Here is a 22,572-nt window from a genome sequence, read left to right as displayed (position 1 = left end):
TTATGTGCATCTACTGTGATTTTTTTTTTATATATATATATATATATATATATATATATATATATATATATATATATATATATATATATATATATATATATACATATATATACATATATATATATATATATATATATATATATATATATATATATATATATATATATATATATATATATATATATATATATATACACACAGTATACAGGTATTCCTCTACTTACGATGGGGTTAGGTTCCAAAACCCATTGTTTGTTGAAAAAATCGTAACTCGAATATGGCCTAGCCTACACTGGGTATTCAGTACCATCTATACATATATGGTAGCCTAGCCTACACTACACAGTATACTTTATACATATATTGTATAGTAATTATTAGTGTCAGCAAATTCTGCATGTTCAATGCAGACTGACATGATAAGTCAGTATAAAGAGAAATTGAATGACAAACAAGGCCTAGCCTGCACTTTCGTATATCATATATGGTAGCCTAGCCTACATTACACTGTATTCTATTTTCACATAACACCGTATTATACAAACATCAAAATAATGAATGTGCATCTTTTCCATGGATCTTTTAAAAAGTTATGCTTTACTACACTGTATCCAATTGTAAATATTCTTATACTGCCTTTGCATTATAAATTCCGATCATAGCGATCAAATGTTTTGGTTTAGGAATCGATCACCCGGTCTTTATTTCGTCGCATTTAACTCGGTTCAGAGGGCATTTCTTGCTTCTAGTTAGCGTAAATGAATCTCTAGATACTTTATTTATAAGGGACATATATATTTTTCGTTATACGAAGTGTTTTTAAGTCGAAATATAACTTAAATGCGTCTCGTTGTGAAATTAATTTAGCTATATTTTTCGTTAATAGATGACGTTGGTGGCATGTTTGTTTTGTGTAAAAAAAAAATCAAGATTCCAATCGCTGTTTTCTCTTGATTTCATCATCATACTAAGAGCTTTTCGTATTTATCTTTTATCGGCGTGAAAACAGCAGTAATATGTGTTCTTTCATGCCCAGCAGTTTTGATTAAAATACATTCTCTCCAATTTTATTTGCGGTCGAGTTTCATCCATGTCGCCAATGCACGATAATTTATAGTCATTAGCAGCTTGAACATTCTTTTCTCAGCTTCAACTACAACTTGCAGCTTAAATTTACTGTAACAGTATATTTCCTTGCCAATCTTTTCTCCAAAGCGGATAAGGGTAGTGTAAAAATATATCAGTACTTAACGTCATTTTTAACATAACTACGGTAATTGTTTAACCGTACGATGGTTGAAATACAAGCAAAACTGTTGTTATCCAGTTCGGTTATTAGCAAAACAACAGTTTCTCGTTCGGTTGTTTATGGCTGTACGCATTTTCTCAAGAGTATAAGGTTAGTAACAATACTTTTATCATTCTCTTACTTTTTTAACTAGAAGATGGAATAAAGAGATGGAGAAAAAGTTGGTCTATTGTAAGTTGGTCTCTCTTGCTGCCTGATTGTAACGGCAACTGTAGCGTACGCTGTTGCCTGTGCCCACTCGAAATTTTAAAATATTTTCTAAATATTGTCATACAGGTATTAATTGCTAACTCCATTGTAAACTTGAATTATCGTAAGACGAATTACCGTCACTCTTGCACTACCTGTATTTACAAACGCACAAAAATTGCAAACGAGCACTGACCTATTTTAACTTCCAAAGAACGAGAGCAAGTGAGGTCAGCTCATTAAATTAATGTACCTATTCCAGCCTCTCGGGCCAACGATCGTACAACCGTGATGCTGCCTGATTGTATGTTGTTGCCTCGCGCCAGTCGTTACTTAAATTTAAAAATACATATTTTCAAAATATTGTCGTATCGATATTAATTGCTAACCCCATCGTAAAAGCGAATTATCGTAAGTCGAATTATTGTAACTCGAGCACTGCCTGTATATATACATACATACATACATATATATATATATATATATATATATATATATATATATATATATATATATATATATATATATATATATATATATATATATATATATATATCTGAGGGGTTAAGTCAAAAGTTCCAGGAAAAATTGTTGAATGATGTATTTACACAGGAATGAAAAACCCAAATACTTGGTAAACAATTATCTGTGATGTAGTGATCCATATAGACTTGTTACCTCAGTCATCCTCTTGCTACCGTGGTGTTAACATCTGCTTCAGAAAAGTAACTTCTTGAACCCATGGAAAATAAAAATTTTGAGATGAGAGCTAACATCAAGTTCCTGACCAAGCTTGATTGGAAACCAGGAAAAATTATTGAAGCTTTGCAACAAGTTTATGGAGATTCTTCTCCATCTAAATCAGTTGTTTATGATTGGATACAGCGATTTAAGGATGGTCGGGAGGACCTCAAAGACAACCCAAGAGAGGGAAGACCATCGACTGCAAAAAATGAAAGAATTGTGGCTTTGGTGCAGAATCTAGTGGATGAAGATCATCGGATTACTATCGATATGATAGCTAATGAAACTGGGATCTCCCATGGTTCCGCATTTTCAATTTTAAATGAAAATCTTGGTTTGAGTAAACTTTCAGCACGCTGGGTCCCAAAAGCGTTATTGCATAAGACCAACTGCATCAAAGAGCTGAACTTTCTCTTGCAGTTTTAACGAAGATTGAATCAAATGAATCAGAGTTTTTGACCGGATTGTTACTGGAGATGAAACTTGGATCCATCAATATGACCCAGAAAGTAAAATTCAATCAAAGCAATGGTTACCAAGAGGTTCAGCTGCACCAGTGAAGTTCAAAGTGGCGAGATCTGCCCAGAAGGTTATGGCAACAGTGTTTTGGGACTCCAAAGGAGTGATTTTGATTGATTTCCTTGAAGGACAAAAAACAATCACCGGAACTACTACAAAGGTGTTTTGCAAAAACTGAGGACTGCATTGGCTAAAAACTTCGAGGAAAGTTGCACCGCAGAATTTTGTTCCATCATGATAACGCTCCAGCACATTCATCAAGGGTTGCAAGAGAAGTCCTACGGAAATTTAGGTGGGAAACTCTTCCACATCCTCCTTATAGTCCTGATCTTGCTCCTTCAGATTTTTTCCTGTTCCCAAAACTCAAGGAACACTTAAGAGGAGTCCGGTTTGAATCTTTGGATGCTGCTAAACATGCAGTTTCAACATGGTTTAATAGAAAGGCCCCAAATTTCTACAAAGAAGGGTTGCAGAGGTGGAAACAGCACCTTGAAAAGTGTATAGAGTTAGATGGTAGATATGTAGAAAAATGATGTTTGAACTTCCTTAAATAAAGAGTATATTGAATTTTTCCTGGAACTTTTGACTTACCCTCATATATATATATATATATATATATATATATATATATATATATATATATATATATATATATATATATATATAATATATATATACACTTCTTCACAGTCTAGACACGCTGCCATATATAACCCCCCTCTAATCTCTTCCCCCTCTACCGACTTTTTGTTTCTATTTTATTCCTAATGTTGTAGCTGCCTATCAATTTGAAATTATCTAGCTTTCTGTTGATGGGTGCAATGGAGTTGTTGTCAGGGACTGTAATTATTTTCTTCCCTACCAAATGTTCCTTTTCTATCCTTTCCCTCTCCCCAAAATAGTTTTTCCTTGCTTTGATGTGTGCCCACTCCCACCAATACTTAGGGTAGCCTAATCTCCTAAAACTCTCCCTCAGGTAATCCAGCTCTTCATCTAAAAATTTGGGACTGCAAATCCTATAAGGCCTGATGGCCAACCATGTCATTACTCCTATTTTTATTTCTTTCCTATGACTAGAGAACCTATGTATGTATGAATTGGTGTGTGTCTTCTTCCTATATACCTTGAATTTTAAATTTTTCCCCTACCCTCTTAACCAGGACATCCAAGAAAGGAATTTCTCCCTCCTCCTCTTCTTCTATTGTGAACTGGATGTGTTCATTTAGTTTATTTATGTTTTCTAGGAACTTGTGTAGATATTCCCTTTCTCCCTTGTAAATAATCAAGATGTCATCCATGTATCTTACCCATTTTATGATATTTAAGTTCCCTTTATTTACTTTGCCCACCTCTTCCTTTTCAAACCAATCCATAAAGATATTGGCTAGAATTGGTGAAAGACTTGAACCCATGCCCCGCCCCTTTTTTGTATATAATGATTTCTGCCCCACATGAAAACATCAACGCTGAGGGCCGCTGTTGGCAGTTTTATTAAAACGTCATGATCTATGTCGCATGTATAAACTCCCTCCTCCATATTCTTTTTTGTTATTTCCATCGTCGTCTTGACTGGTACGTTAGTGAACAGGGAAGTTACATCCAAACTTGCAAATTTACAGTCTTCTACGTGGTGGGTAGAGCAGTTGCGTTAGGTGTTGGCAGATCGTGTTGAATTCTTTATCTAGGTACCCATTTGAACATATTCTAAGCCCCCTGAGGAATAAGTTGCACCCTAACATGATCTTTACGGAGACATCGTGGTAGCTTAAGAAATTAATATAGGAAACAGCGGAAATGGTTTTTCCATATACTGTGAAGGCATATCTGTTCTGTTCTCAGGGGCCTTAGAATATGTTCAAATGGGTAATTAGATAAAGAATTCAACACGATCCGCCAACACCTAACGTAACTGCTCTACGCACCACACATTATCAAGAAGGCTATTAACAAAGCGAATAAAATATACTACAAAGGTCCCACTCACAACAGACAAATAGATTTTAACAACAAAATAAAGCTTCCGTACAACAAAAACATCCAAAAAGCCACAGAACAACTCAGGTCTAACAATCCTTTTATCTTTCATTATTCCAAATCCATCGGGAGCTCGCTCATTAACATATACTTAAATAAAGGGGAAGAAGCCGGAGTTTACAAGATTCCATGCAGCAATTGTAGTGAGATTTACGTGGGAGAGATGGGCAGGTCCCTCTCACAAAGATTAACAGAGCACAAAAGATTGGTACGATATGCCTCGGAGAGTTCAGGGATTTTTCTTCATATCAGGGATAGAGGCCTTTCCATAAATTTGAATGGGGCCGAGCTGGTTTTCTAAAAAGTAGCTGTTCATACAAAAGAAAGATGCTGGAATCTGCTATCATCAATCAAACCAACAATATGAACTTGTGAGGAGGACATTGGAAAGCGGATGAAATCGACGGGCTAATCCTTATACCTCTTCTCAAACAGGTGCTCCAGGAAACACGACCACCAGACGAATCGCAAAACAGGAGTTAATGAGGCCAAAAACCACTAGGGAATTGTTTATTTTTCCCTCCTTCTTGGGAATGGTCACCTGCATACCATCGAAGACTTATGCCACACTTACATATGCTTTGTATATATACTCCTGTAACATTTCACCTGTCCATATGTTACCAGTGAACAGGGGCACAGAAGGAAGTGCTTGAAATATATGGTTGCAACGTTCAAATAGTGTTTTATGGGCCTTCTTATATTCATATATATATATATATATATATATATATATATATATATATATATATATATATATATGAGGCAGTCCACGGTTATCAGGGGTTCCGTTATGACAGCGTGACAAGCAAAAATTGCTGATAACAGGAAATCAGCGATTTTCTGCAATTATCCTTCAATAACTGGGTATAGAAAACAAATATATAAAAATATATACTTATAATATCGATAACTGGAGATTGGTACCTGTGTCAGGTGTGTATCGGGCGATAAGCAGAAATCTGTGATTTTCATATAAATATAAAATATTGCCGATTTTCATCACTAATATAATATATATATATATATATATATATGTATCTGATAATACATACATACATAAATATATTTATATAAACACCCATATATATATATATAAAGCTGGATCGGTCATAACTGAGCCTGCCTGATAACTAGGGACTGCCTGCAGCTGATATATGATATATATATATATATATATATATATATATATATATATATATATATATATATATATATATATATATATATATATATATATATATATATATAGTATATACATATACAGTAGTCATTCCCAGTATTATGGGCTATTTATGATGAGTACCACACCCACCCACAAATACGGAGACCCCCGTAAAAAGACTTATAACTGCCATTTTAGTAGTTCAAACACCAAATATACCTGAAACTATCATCCTAAAGCATTTAGTCAAGAAAATATGAAAATACAGTAATTGCTGTATGAAAAAATCTGCAAATAGGCGAATTTTCCGTGAATAACGTGGATGTGTGTTCCACAGAAAAATCTGCGAATAAGTGAAGCCAAGGATGCTGAACCACAAATAAGCAGGGGTGGACTATATATATACATATATATATATATACAAGCTCGGTGAAAAATGACTGGCGCACCTAGTAAAAATCAAGCAAGATACAGTTACTTGCACAAAAAGCCCATCTAACACTTACCACTATGACGCTGATTTGTTCTAATATTTAGTATGACCTCCCTTCTTCCTTTTCACGCACTGTATACATCCTGGAACACTCTTAGCTAGGTTTTCTAACATAGATTTGGGAAAGTTATCCCAAATATTACGTACTTCACATTCTAAATTGTCCAATGTAGATATGTCTCGGTTGCAAAGTTTGGCCTTGACAATCCCCCACAAGTTCTCTATAGGATTCAAATCAGGACATTCCTGGCCAGTCTTCTATGAAGGATACTTGAAGGGATTTAAGCAGTCTTTTTATTGGTTTGGCCCTATGGCAGGGGGCCCCATCGTGCATGAAGTAACAGGCTTTGCAATGACACATAGATGGCTTCAAACGGCGTCTGAGGAGCTTAGCATATCGTTGATTATTCATAGTAACATTCTGGGGTAGAGTCACACGGTCACCAAGTCCATAGAAGGAGAAGCATCCTCAAAACATTAAAGAATCTGGATGCTTTACAGTCGAATCAATGTACTTAGGGGCATATGGATCACTCTTCTTACCCCTGTAAACCTTGCCAGTAGGGCTTGAGGAAACCCTAAAAGTTGCCTCATCACGGTACAATATACTCTAAAATTTTTCACGGTTCAGATTCTTCAGCATGCGCCGAGCGTATGACAGGTGATGGTTCCTTTTATGCCGCTTTGTCAGCAAAGGTTCTCTCTGTGCAGCCAGGCAGCGGTACCCAAGACGATAGCATATGTATTGTCTTCGCATGCTTGCGCACACGAGCAAAAACTTTAGGATTTTCTGCTTTCAACTGGGTTGAAGAGGCCTAGGGTTCTTCTCTAGCTGTAATTTCAGGCATCTAACATCCCCATGCCTCAATTTACGCTTTCTTCCTGTAGACACCCACAAGGTGGGGATGGCGGACTAGCCTTCGTCCTTGTAGCGTTTAATCCATTGCTGCACAGTTTGCACTGGTATCCCCACACACGAAGCTACTTCCTTCGTTGGAACACTTTGAGCATGTAGTGCACATATCTGTGCAACTTGTTTATCAGTTATGTTATGCTTGTTCACCATCACAAAAGCACAATTAACAAAAACGTGATGCTAACTATGAGCAGAAACACTGCATACAACAACAGGTTACTTGGCAACTACGGCCTCCCACCCACGCCTGGGTAACGGAATGTTGCTATCCTGCTTACATGGCAACAGAGAAGTGAACAACGTTGCCAGACGTATAGAAACGCCAGTCAAAAATCACATTTTCGGGGGCTAGTTAAGTTGCTTTCCTTTAGTGAAAAATGACTGGCAGTTGTAGCCAGTCATTTTCATCTAAATGATTATATATATATATATATATATATATATATATATATATATATATATATATATATATATATATATATATATATATATATATATATATATATATATATATATACATATATATATACATATATATATATATATATATATATATATATAATATATATATATATATATATATATATATATATATATATATATATATATATATATATACTGGGTGTTTCAAAATTAGAGGCCCCCTCCACAGAACGAATGGAAAGTTATGAAGTTTTCTGCTATGCTACAGCCTATCTCCAAGTATATATATATAAATATATATACATATATATTTATATATATATATATATATATATATATATATATATATATATATATATATATATATATATATATATATATATATATATATATATATATATATATATGTGTACTGTAACATCAAACGGGAAGGCGGACAGGAATACTCTTGATTAGCCATTTGATTACATGTTTATTCCCAACGTTTCATAATGCATGATTACATCATCAGGGGTTCTAGAATTAAAAAACAAAAAACACTGACAATAAAAATTACAGAAAAATTATGCAAAGGCAAAGTCAGAACATAAAAAATGACAGTCGACTTAAAAGGAAACTTTTCCACAAAGGACACCGAGGAACAGGTAAAATACAGAGAAATTAATTAAAACAAATAGAATATATAAAAGACAAGTAAAAAAAAATTATATTTAAAATATTTATGTTTTAAAACACTAAAATTTAAAATCACATTAAGAAAACAAATAAATAAATAAATAAAAGTGACTAAGGGTATGGAGCCAACCTGTCAGTGCGACACAAATACAGAAAATGAGGTCTTCGAAGGAGAAACAAAACAACAAAAACATTATCATTATGACAGGTATAAAGGAACAGCCGAAGTCTGAGTGTTCAACTTCGGAACAAGCTGTTTTATCATAAGAGACTCGAGTATTGGTAGTTCCAGTTGGCTAGAAGCTCGTCCAATTATGTAGAAATCTTTGTTTTCAATGGGGGTTTTACAAAATTTTGCATGACTTCTGATGTTGGAGTGTTCGGGGTTGGAGATTTTTAACGCTGTACGGAAACTTATGTGAGTCTATGCGTACTTTTAGATGTCTCCGAGTGGATCCCACATAAATTCCCAAGTTACACTTGGGGCAGGAATACTTTTACACCACTCCAGAGGACATCGTAGCACAAAGCCAAACTAAGTGTATTAGCAAAGTTAATGTAAGAAATGAATATAGTTATAGACCTGTATTTCCCGCCCATGTTGGTTTAGAAAAGCCTATAGCCGTATTCTTTGACACAGGAAGTCCAAAGAATATAATGTCTGAAAAGGTGTATGAGGCATATTTTTCTCATTTAAGCTTAAACCCAGTAGAAGACTGTAAAATCACAGATGTTCAAGGAAACAGAATAGATCTAGTAGGGCAAGTTAATTTACCTTTTAAATTAGGAAGAATCCCACCACTGCCACCAAAAATTCTGTAGTGGGGAAGGCATGCACTTCTTAGAACTGTCTGTTATACTGCTTGCTTGCACTTCTGTAGGAACAAGTTGCTCGATATTTAACTATGCTGGAACTTCACTTATCGTGCTCAGATGTCGGCTATCTTTCAATATTTCATAAGTTCTTCTTTCATTAATGTTGGTTAAATGAAATTTATGTTTCCCCTTAATTACATTTATTTAGTCTTTAAACTGTATAACTTTTCCACCTTTCAATGGGTAGCAATGACCGAGTCTTTATCTTAAAGGGCACATCGTAAAATTCGTGGACTTAGAATTTCACTCGTACTATGGGCATTCGGAAATTTTATATAAGTTCACCAGTCTGTTCGAGCTTTCACAGTCACCTCTCCACACATCTCGCACACTCCCTGCCCTGATGCCTTTTTCTAACTGACTCTCCTTCCAGAGCCTTCATATATATGGGTATGGGTTCGATGCCTAAATCTGGTATAATTTTCCCTAGTTTCGTCCAGATGGGCTTCCCTTTTCCATTAATGTTTCACGTTTAATTGTCTATGCAATTCGTTCAACGGTTGTTATTGAGTTAACGTTATGGTGTGCGAGAGGTCACTGGGCGAGGTCAAGATCTAAATTAGTTCATCTTTTTGCCCAGCTCACTACAGGTAAACACTTTTAGTACCTGGCGACGAACGGTTAAACTCGGCATCTGTTATACTTAGTTTTTGTTAACGTCTTTTCTGTTTTTGCTCTCTCTGTCTTTATCAGTGATTTTCTGTATGCCCTTGTGCGTACATCAAGGTATTTAGTTTATTCAATTATAGACTCGTTTCTATTATATATATATGTATATATATGTATATATATATATATATATATATATATATATATATATATATATATATATATATATATATATATATACAGTAGAACTTCAGTCCTCGGCGCTAATTCGTTTCAGAAGAAGTGTCGAGATTCGATTTTGTCAAATTCTGAGTTAATTTCTCCCATAAGAAATAACTGTGACCACAAGTCATTACCCCAACCTTGCCTTTTTATACAAAACTTTACACAAATTACAATTAAATAAGTTCAGAGTTGAATAACTTACTGTATCAGAAGCACTTTTTACATTTTTAAATGCTTACTGTATCATAAAACCGAGCGCCATAGCTAGGCTAGGTAGCCTATAGGCACTACCAGAATGTACTGCAACAGGTACACATGAAAACTGTTGTTAATAATGATAACATTGAAAAACAAGCCAGATTATCACACTAAATTAATAATACAGTATTTATAAACCGAATTACTGTATGTCTGTTATTATAAAATTAAGAAAAATTTCTAAAATTACGTTCGAACTCAGCAGCTTGTGGCAGATATAAACAAACCACAGTGCCACCCTGGTGGTGTATCATTTCGTACTAATTACATAAACATTCAATACTTATGGTAAAATTTCATACAGTCTACTGGAATAGTGTACAAAATCACTGTAAAACATCTTTCAGTAAATATTTACTGAAAGATGTTTTAGAAAGATGTTTTACAGTGATTACTGAAAGATGTTTTACAGTGATTTTGTACACTATTCCAGTAGACTCTGTATGAAATTTACCATAAGTATTGAATGTGTATGTAATTAGTACCGCGATACACCACCAGGGTGGCACTGTGGTTTGTTTATATCTGCCACAAGCTGCCAAATTCTGACATAATTTAGGAAATTTTTCTTAATTTTATGATAACAGACATACAGTAATTCGGCTTATAAATACTGTATTATTAATTTAATGTGATAATCTGGCTTGTTTTTCAACAGCAGCAGCATGTGTGGGCATTAAATGCTTTTAAATAAGCATGGGAAGAACGCCACCAACAACGCCAACTAGCGGCAGCTCATGAAACTCTTTTTCTCACAACATCATATGATTCATCTGGTCGGATTCCAGTTTGTTGTTTGAGCTTCCACATAAAAAATTTACTCAACATTTAGTGTTGAAATCCGATTATGTCAAGTTCTAGTACAGTCGAGGACCGGGGTTCTACTGTACATATATATATATATATATATATATATATATATATATATATATATATATATATATATATATATATATATATATATATATATAATCGAAAGCTACAAACGTCCTTTAATATCAATTCACTCTACCTCGGAAGTAATATATTTTCATATATGTTGCGAAGGGAATTTTAGTTGATAATAAGTCCACCGTCCGTGGGATCGAACCGACCAGACGAGGAATCAGGACTACAGTGACACACTAACCAGTCGGCCACATAGAGGTTATAAGTGAATACCATCTCCCATCAACCCATAATTATAACTCAGGTGTTTTGCGTTTGGGCGATATCCACCCCACCTCTGCCATGTTGACCGTGTAGTGCGTTTGTGGCTGGTCCTGTACCTATGACTATCACATCACCGTGATTCATATACAATCAAAATTACAAACGTCCTTTAATATCCAATTCACTCTACCTCGGAAGTAATATATTTTCATATATGTTACGAAGGGGGCATTTTAGATGATAATAAGTCCACCGTCCGTGGGATCGAACCAGTGACGGACGAGAATCAGGACTACAGTGACACACTAACCAGTCGGCCACAAGAGAGGTTATAAGTGAATACCATCTCCCATCAACCCACCCACGTGGAACTCAGGTGTTTCGCGTTTGGAGGCGATATCCACCCACCTCTGCCATGTTGACCGTGTAAGTGCATTTTGTTCAGTAGAAGATACGTAGCCATATTATGACTATTTATCACATCACCGTGATTCATATACAATCAGAAAGCTACAAACGTCCTTTAATATCCAATTCACTCTACCTCCGAAGTAATATATTTTCATATATGTTACCTTGTCAAGGGAATTTTTATAACCTCTCTTGTGGCGACTGGTTAGTGTGTCACTGTAGTCCTGATTCCTCGTCCGTCGCTGGTTCGATCCCACGGGACGGTGGACTTATTATCAACTAAAATTGTCCTTCGTAATGATAATGAAAATATATTATTCCCAGACTTTGGATATTAAAGGACGTTTGTAGCTTGTTCCTTTATTGTATATGAATCACGGTGATGTGATAAATAGTCATAATATGGCTTTTGCGTGCGTCAAACGACACCAGAAGAAGAATCAACATGGCAGAGGTGGGGTAATAATCGTCTCCAAAAAACACCTGAGTTCGACGGTTTGGGTTGATGGGAGATTTCTGGTATTCACTTATAACCTCTTGTAACATTTCTTTTAGTGTGTCACTGTAGTCCTGATTCCTCGTCCGTCGCTGGTTCGATCCCACGGGACGGTGGACTTATTATCAACTAAAATTCCGATTCGCAACATATATGAAAAACCTATTACCCGAGGTAGAATGAAATTGATATTAAAGGACGTTTGCAGCTTTCTGATTGTATATGAATCACGGTGATGATCTGATAAATAGTCATAACCTGGCTAAGATCTGAAACGCACTACAAGGTCAACATGGCAGAGAGTGGTGGATATCGCCTCCAAACGCAAAACACCTGAGTTCGACGAATTAAGTTGATGGGAGATGGTATTCACTTATAACCTCTCTTGTGGCCGACTGGTTAGTGTGTCACTGTAGTCCTGATTCCTCGTCCGTCGCTGGTTCGATCCCACGGACGGTGGACTTATTATCAACTAAAATTCCCCTTCGGAAACATATATGAAAATATATTACTTCCGAATAGAGTGAATTGGATATTAAAGGACGCTTTGTAGCTTTCTGATTGTATATGAATCACGGTGATGTGATAAATAGTCATAATTTGGCTAAAATCAAATGCGACAAACGCATCTAACTCTGTCAACATGGCAGAGGTGGGTGGATATCGTATCCTCCAAACGCCAAAACACCTGAGTTCGACGGGTGGGTTGATGGGAGATGGTATTCACTATAACCTCTCTTGTGGCCGACTGGTTAGTGTGTCACTGTAGTCCTGATTCCTCGTCCGTCGCTGGTTCGATCCCACGGACGGTGGACTTATTATCAACTAAAAATTCCCCTTTTGGTAACATATATGAAAAAATATTACTTCCGAGGTAGAGTGAATTGGATATTAAAAGGACGTTTGTAGCTTTCTGATTGTATATGAATCACGGTGATGTGATAAATAGTCATAATATGGCTACGTCGCGACAAAATGCACTACGGTCAACATGGCAGAGGTGGGTGGATATCGTCTCCAAACGCAAAAACACCTGAGTTCATTCCGGTGGGTTGATGGGAGATGGTATTCACTTATAACCAAAGGCCGACTGGTTAGTGTGTCACTGTTAGTCCTGATTCCTCGTCCGTCGCTGGTTCGATCCCACGGACGGTGGACTTATTATCAACTAAAAATTCCCCTTCAAGGTAACATATATGAAAATATATTACTTCCGGAGGTAGAGTGAATTGGATATTAAAGGACGTTTGTAGCTTTCTGATTGTATATGAATCACGGTGATGTGATAAATAGTCATAATATGGGGGAGCTGCGACAAACGCACTACACGGTCAACATGGCAGAGGTGGGTGGATATCGTCTCCAAACGCAAAAACACCTGAGTTCGAATTTTAACGGGTGGGTTGATGGGAGATGGTATTCACTTATAACCTCTCTTGTGGCCGACTGAGTAGTGTGTCACTGTAGTCCTGATTCCTTTCCCGACGCTGGTCTTCGATCCCACGGGGCGGTGGACTTATTATCAACTAAAAATTCCCCTTGGTAACATATATGAAAATATATTACTTCCGAGGTAGAGTGAATTGGATATTAAAGGACGTTTGTAGCTTTCTGATTGTATATGAATCACGGTGATGTGATAAATAGTCATAATATGGCTACGTCAAGGACAAACGCACTACACGGTCAACATGGCAGAGGTGGGTGGATATCGTCTCCAAGCGCAAAAACACCTGAGTTCGGAGGGTGGGTTGATGGGAGATGGTATTCAGATAACCTCTCTTGTGGCCGACTGGTTAGTGTGTCACTGTAGTCCTGATTCTCGTCCGTCGCTGGTTCGATCCCACGGGAAAGGACTTATTATCAACTAAAAATTCCCCTTCGGTAACATATATGAAAATATATTACTTCGAGGTAGAGTGAATTGGATATTAAAAGGACGTTTGTAGCTTTCTGCTTGTATATGAATCACGGTGATGTGATAAATAGTCATAATATATATATATATATATATATATATATATATATATATATATATATATATATATATATATATATATATATATATATATATATATATATATATATATATATATATATATATATATATATATATATATATATATATATATATATATATATATATATATATATATATATATATATATATATATAAGATATATATATATATATATATATATATATATATATATATATATATATATATATATATATATATATATATATATATATATATATATATATATATATATATATATATATATATATATATATACTAATATAATATAAGAAGTCTTGCAAAACCTGACCCTTAATATATATATACAGTATATATATATATATATATATATATATATATATATATATATATATATATATATATATATATATATATATATAATTACATATTATTATAATATAAGAAGTCTTGCACAGACGACCCTTAATTTGCCCTTAGTTATTGAGAGTAGAATCATCGCTGCATGGCTGGTCCTAGTGGACCTAGATATCAAAACAATTAAAGTTATCAACATTTCGATCTGTCCCTCTCTTTACCTGAAACAGATATTGAGATGGCACGGTTAAAAGGGGGCAAAGATGAGAGGTGGCTGGGTGCCGTTCCTGTAAGCAGCTTAGCCCAACTAAGGTGCTTAAAACAACCTTCTAAAGGCAGATTAAGCTGCTGAATTGTCTTTCCTTTCGCAGGATACCTGGGAAGAGGCAACCCGATGGCTGAACACCTGGCAAATGACACATAGTTTGCACACTGCACCAGTTATCGGCAGAAGTTTGCACGCGACCACGACACACGGACGAGGCCTTAAAAGGGAAGGACAGGAGATCTGAAAGGCAGTAGAAATACGGTAGCAGTCGGAGTCATAGGGGAGTTAATGGGCCATTAGCCATACACGCAGGTGAGCGATACATTTGCTGAGAGACCTTCATTCGCCCCTGTCCGACTCCAGACCACAGTCATCCTCAAGTGACAGCGTGCATTGCCATACGCGTGATCGTCCCTTGTCATCCTTCGCCAGAGACCTGCTTCCCCTAAGGTAAAGTGTGAGTAAAGACTTTTCAGTCATGACAGTTTGCCCTTTAGAAAGTTATTGGGGTGCCAGTATTTCACCTCTGTCCTTGTGCCAGTTTATCCAGTGCCATTTTCAATGTCCTGTGTTCAAGTGTAAAGTGGTCATTCATTCCCAGAGTACTTGGCACCCTCAGTGCAGACTCGAGTCATACTCTGTGTTATATTGTTCCTTTACTGGCGCGTATGTGTAAATCTCTCTTGCAGAGGGACCTATTTGCAGTGGACTCATCTTGGACTGTGCCTTGCCCTTAGTCAAGACTCCAGTAGAAGAATCTTCAGGCGTTGCAAGCCCTTTAACAATTTGCTTTCCCATTCTCCCTTCTAATGCTTTCTTTTGTAAATATAATTCCTTAATTCATCCCAAGTGTTTATGTAACATTTCCTTATGAAGTGGAGCCTTCAGCTCCTAAAATCATCCCTTGTTCTTCGTTTTTTACGATTTCCCTTCACGCAAGTCAGAACTCCAAGGCCAATTAAATAAAGTTTCTGCTGCCGGCCTGTAAAAATACCATAAACCCAGGGAAATTCGTAAAAATGGTGACCTTCCCATAGATCTCGTTTAGCAGTTGCATTTTCCCCTCTATTGTTGCTTCATTGCATTTGCAACTCGCCAGATCTGCTATTAGCAAAGCTAACCTGGGTGCAAGACAAATTCTGAACCTGGTACCAAGAGCACAGACCAAGAGAGTTCCACGTAAGTAATGTGTTTATCTTAGCAAAATTTTTTTACAATCGTGACTGTTCCTAGGAATTAAGAATAGGGACGCATGTATTCACTGAGAGAAGAGAACTGCCGTATTAGAATTGTTAATGCATGCCTTTTCAGGATAGGTAATTAGGAAATAACTAGCGCTAACCATTCTTTGCTTCGAGGAATAGTGCGAAATTTCTGTGTGTTAAAATCTTTGCCATATTTTTGCTTCGAGGAATAGTGCGAAAGAAACTCCTCTGTGTTAAATTTTACTTCTCATTTCAGAATAGCGAGATTACTTAGGCGCGGACGAACTCCTCCGTGGGATAAGATCAGCTAGCATTGCTGAAATACTCTCTCCCAGTTTAGCTTAAACTCAAATTAGGTGTTAGGAAAGCGAAATCTGAACTCTGCTTCTAGGAAAAATCACGAGGTCATTTTTACCGTTATCCTCTCATCCCAGGAAATTCCCCGGAGTCCCAGACGGTCTATAAATAGACGGGTTCATTCACACAGAATCTAAAAATAACTCCGGTGAGCGTCAGACGACCTTCACCCCCCGGCCCCTGCCCACACGGGGGATGCGTACCACACACCCCGCGAATACTTAAAAGCCCTCTAAAAACACTTAGAACTGCCCATTTTGATAGTTTAAACACAAGAAAACCCCTGTAAAATTGCTTATACCTGAGTATTTTAATAGTTTTATCAAAAAAGTGCATTTATTCATGAAAATATGAAAATACAGTAATTAGTGAATCTTCCTCAGTGAAAAATACCGCAAATGGGTGAATTTTCCGCAAATAATGGCTAGATATGTCCCACAGAGAAACCCGGAAATGCGTGAGTCCGCGAATCACGAGAACGCGAATACGGGGGGTTTACTACCCTCGTTTTCATTCATTCCTGAGTAGTTTGTTGTTTTAGAACTATCCCTACTCGAACCACTCTCAGCACAATTTTTTTTTGGCGGGAGGGGGGTTTACCCCGTTAGTAATTTCTAAGTCCTACGGGGCAAATCGTATTTTCAAGTCTTATGAGACCAACCCAATTTCTCAGTCCTAAGGGACGGATCCCAATTCAAGTCTTAAGAGACTCCATTAACAATTCTACGTTGCACGAGGCGTGAATTTCTAATTCCTATGGGAAAACCAAATTCAAGTCCTTTTGAGACCTTATATTAGTGTATTTCACACACATCCAAGCCCTTACGGGACTGATCATTCCAGTTCATTAGAACAACGCCTTAATTTCACGCTACAGCTGGCCAAGTCCGAGCGTGACGTAAAATCCAGTTGCGTCTTCCGAGACGCATATTAAAATTCGTTCGCCAAAAACAACCACGTCTTACTCAGACATATTAAATTTTAACAAAGTCTCCTCAGACTTACAGATCAATTGTCTTACTCAGACAGATCCATCCTCCTTCAGTCTGAACAACTGAGTGCTTCAGTTTCCTGCAATTGAGTCTTTTCAGACAACCTGAGTCTTCTCAGACATATTTGATTCGCTAGAGGGTCCAGTCCATATAACCATTATCTCAAGATTGCTACTGCCAGAGCCCTACAAAATGAGGACTTCAAATTCTACATGTCCACTGGAAAGGACATGGGACTATCAGGGCAAGCTCTGAGAGACTGGGTTCAAGAGAGAGTGGACGATGTCAAGGAGGAAAGAGAGCTAGAACGGCAAGAGAGAAACAAAGAATCACCCAAGAGAAAAGAGAGGAGGAAGAACAGGAGGAGAGGGAGAAAAAGAGAAATGCCCAAGAGAAAAGAGAGGAGAAAGAATGGGAAGAGAGGGAGAAAGAGAGAATCACCCAAGAGAAAAGAGAGGAGAAAGAACAGGAAGAGAGGGAGAAAGAGAGGATCGCCAACGAGAAGAGAGGAGAAAGAGAGGGAGGAGCGAGAGCAGCAGGGCACCCATGACCTCAAGATGTTAGAACGACAGAACAACACCCCGCCTCCTGCGGCAGGAATGAGTGCCCTCAGCCAAGCTCACTCATTCATGTCAAAATGGACAGAGGCCGAACCAGAAGTATGGACTGAGAGGGCCGAAAGAGTCCTGGAGTGCTGCACCTTCTCCCCTGCGGAACACTACCTTGTTCTTACTAAATTCCTGGGAGGGAAGGCACTCATTGCCTACCACGCCCTTTCAGCAGAGGATAGGGGAAACTGGGAAGCTGTACTCCAAGCAGTTACCAAGGCATACAAGATTACCCCAGAGCGGTGGAGGAGGCATTGGAGAGAGCAGCCAAGAGAAGCAGGCCAGACTTAGTCTGATTGGGCGTACCATTCTGAGCGGGCGTTAGCAAAATGGCTCGAGTCCGAGGGAGCCACTAGCGCTGCCGGGGTACTCAAGAAATTTAAATTTGAGCATTTCCTGGGCTACGCCCCTCCTGTCCTCGCCACTCATGTAGTAGAAAAAGCCCCAGCAACACTCACTGAGTGTTGCCAGATAGCAGACATGCGGGAGACTCACCACCCTCAGGAAGGATCCATGGAGCAGAAGATAAATCCCACGTCCCTCCTCGGAGGATCAAATCCCCCTAAGAATGGAAACTGGCTGTATGGCTGGTCCTGGTGGACCTAGATATCAAAACAATTAAAGTTATTAACATTTCGATCTGTCCCTCTCTTTACCTGAAACAGATATTGAGATGGCACGGTTAAAAGGGGGCAAAGATGAGAGGTGGCTGGGTGCCGTTCCTGTAAGCAGCTTAGCCCAACTAAGCTGCTTAAAACAACCTTCTAAAGGCAGATTAAGCTGCTGAATTGTCTTTCCTTTCTCAGGATACCTGGGAAGAGGCAACCCGATGGCTGAACACCTGGCAAATGACACATCGTTTGCACACGGCACCAGTTATCGGCAGAAGTTTGCACGCGGCCACGACACACGGACGAGGCCTTAAAAGGGAAGGACAGGAGATCTGAAAGGCAGTAGAAGTACGGTAGCAGTCGGAGTCGTAGGGGAGTTAGTGGGCCGTTAGCCATACACACGGGCGAGTGATACATTTGCTGAGAGACCTTCATTCCCCCCCCTGTCTGACTCCAGACCACAGTCATCCTCGAGTGACAGTGTGAACCGCCATAAGTGTGATCGTCCCTCGTCATCCTTCGCCAGAGACACGCCTCCCCTAAGGTAAAGTGTGAGTACAGACTTTTCAGTCATGACAGTTTGCCCTTTAGAAAGTTATTGGGGTGCCAGTATTTCACCTCAGTCCTTGTGCCAGTTTATCCAGTACCATTTCCAATGTCCTGTGTTCAAGTGTAAAGTGGTCATTCATTCCCAGAGTACTTGGCACCCTCAATGCAGACTCGAGTCATACTCTGTGTTATATTGTTCCTTTACTGGCGCGTAATGTGTAAATCTCTCTTGCAGAGGGACCTATTTGCAGTGGACTCATCTTGGACTGTGCCTTGCCCTTAGTCAAGACTCCAGTAGAAGAATCTTCAGGTGTTGCAAGCCCTTTAACAATTTGCTTTCCCATTCTCCCTTCTAATGCTTTCTTTTGTAAATATAATTCCTTAATTCATCCCAAGTGTTTACGTAACATTTCCTTATGAAGTGAGCCTTCAGCTCCTAAAATCATCCCTTGTTCTTCGTTTTTTACGATTTCCCTTTACACAAGTCAGAACTCCAAGGCCAATTAAATAAAGTTTCTGTTGCTGGCCTGTAAAATAATACCATAAATATATATATATATATATATATATATATATATATATATATATATATATATATATATATATATATATATATATATATATATATATATATATATATATATATATATACATATATATTTAGATACATAAGAAAAAATGTAGAAATCCATACAGTGTGTGAGAGAGAGAGAGAGAGAGAGATGAATTAAGCAGGAATTCAGTCATAACATAGGCCTATAAGTATATATCAATTCACATGAAGTAAGAAAATGTTGGATGTAAATGAGCCCAAATGAAGTCAAATACAAAATAACTGTTAAACTAACGAGAATAAAATTGGTCACATTATATGAAAATGCAGCAAAACTCATTAAAACTTTGTACAGGATCCTCGTGGATCTGGCACGCCTCTTATCCTATTTGACATGGGTGCAACGAGGACTTCGCAAATGTTCGCTGCTCCCCTCTTAGGCCTTAAGTTTTCCCAAATATCTACTGCATGCTTTGTAAGGTTCTCTCTGGTGTAAGCACGATTAACATCCCACTGTTGGGTCATGTAGGACCATAAGTTTTCTATTGGGTTCAGATCTGCAGGCTTGGCAGGCCAGTCAATTCGAACCACTTCTGGATTCTAATGGAACCATTGCTTTAAAACCTTTGCATGGTGGACAGTAGAATTGTCTATGGAGATATATATTGGCATGGGATACGGCAATAATAGTTTTCGAACTGAGGGTACTAAAATGTCCTGTAAAATTTTCATATACTGATTGCTGTTCAGATGCTCATCAATGGCAATTAACTCTCCAGGTTCACTGGCAGCCACCCATCCCCCTAACCCAGCTGATATTCTGCCACTACGCCTTGAAGGCGCTGTGTTATTTTCAGCACATCTGTCGATAGAAAATATTTCAAGTGACAGACAATTCAATAGAGAGTAGTTAGTTATAAAAAAAAAAAAAGAGAACAGTAGGTCTACAACTTTACAAAGACTTATATTTTCTTCCATTTTTATATCTGTTATAACATAAACCTACCTTATGAATTACACACTATAAATGAAAATTATAATGTTTTCTAATAGTCTATAGGTATGAATTGTAATTATATAACAAGACAACTATACGAAGATAACTGTGAAGCACAATCCCCATTAAACACGGATAATTCCTGTGTGAACAGTCAAATACATAGTGTTATTGATCATTTTATCAGCTTTAGGTCTAGGATATATATACAGTAATAAAGACAAAATAACAAAAGTTTCTCTTTTCAATTTGCAACTATGTATTATTTTCACTTTGTAGTTGAACTGCATTAGTTTTCTACATATAACATAATGCGCTCAAGTATATACTACATATCAGTTTATGATAGGAATAAACAAGTTGATGTTAAAGGTAAGAGGCGTGCTCCATTTTATGAATAAGTCAACTTAAATTTCACTGGGCTTACCTAGTTTTATTTGGGTGGCAACAATGAAGTTGCCTGTCTATGCGCATCAGACATGAAGATTTTTTCATCACAGAAAATAACTGAATCCCAGAACGAAGCATCTTCTGGAAGATACTGCAAGGCAAATCCCATCCTTTTGTCTTTATGCTGTTGCATTAGCAATGGTTTCCCTTCCGGAATCCTGTGATGCAGTCCTGCCCCATGCAATCTATTCTGCACAGTCTGCACACATATTTGCAGTCCAAGCTGCTGTTTTACAGCAACTGGTTTAAACAGGGGTTGTTCTTTGACAGCTGCAACAATCATATTGTCTTGCTCTCGTGGTGATTCAAGGAGTTCCACTTCTAGGCCTATTTTCTAAACTTTGCCGTTCTCTAAACAATTTGATCCATCTATGTATGGTTCTCTTCGGTATATTAAGCCTGCTTCATATCTCTCTCACACGAACTTGCACCAAAAGCAGTGCAATAATTCTCTCTCGTTGAGAAGGGGATGTTTCTTTGCCAGGCAGAGGATCCATCGTGAATGTGAAGGGAGTGACAAAACAGCTGAGTTTGACCGATATATCACAAAATCAATAACAATAGAGTGAGGTCACGCAAGGTTCACACTATTAAGGTTATATATATATATATATATATATATATATATATATATATATATATATATATATATATATATATATATATATATATATATATATATATATATATATATATATATATATATATATTTATCTTTGGTACCATTTTGTGAGGTTCCAATGTTTTCTGTAAAATTTAACAAATGGAATCGTTCAACTACCATTAACTTTATACTGAAATGATAAAATAAGGGAAGCTACAGGAAATGATCTTTAGACTGGGAAGGAAAGCTATGGGTTAAATGACTTTAAAATTTAGGCTAGCATGGAAGTCAGTGCTGTGGGAATGTGGCAGCACTGTATTATGGCAGTGGCTGTGATACGACGTTTTTTATCACTTCGTTTCGTTCACATCAATTTTGTTATATGGAAAATAGTTTTACGTAACAATATAACATGATGTTCTAAAGATTACAGTGACTGTTTTTAATGCCATTACATAAGATTTATTCCATCTTCGAACAGAAAAATAGATTAATCAGGCATGAATTGTGTGTCAGGCAGGTGATAGA

At 37.3% G+C, this 22,572-nt stretch overlaps 1 protein-coding gene across 2 annotated transcripts in view; it reads right to left on the bottom strand.

The window, feature by feature from the left end:
• Positions 1-22,572, bottom strand: part of GlyRS (glycine--tRNA ligase) — a 615,776-nt gene that overhangs the window by 165,663 nt on the left and 427,541 nt on the right. The gene's annotated exons all lie outside the window — the stretch shown is intronic.

This window comes from Macrobrachium rosenbergii, chromosome 23 (genome assembly GCF_040412425.1).
Source record: "Macrobrachium rosenbergii isolate ZJJX-2024 chromosome 23, ASM4041242v1, whole genome shotgun sequence".
In the NCBI taxonomy this organism is placed as follows: Eukaryota; Metazoa; Arthropoda; class Malacostraca; order Decapoda; family Palaemonidae; genus Macrobrachium; species Macrobrachium rosenbergii.
This window is presented reverse-complemented; position numbering and strand designations above follow the sequence as displayed.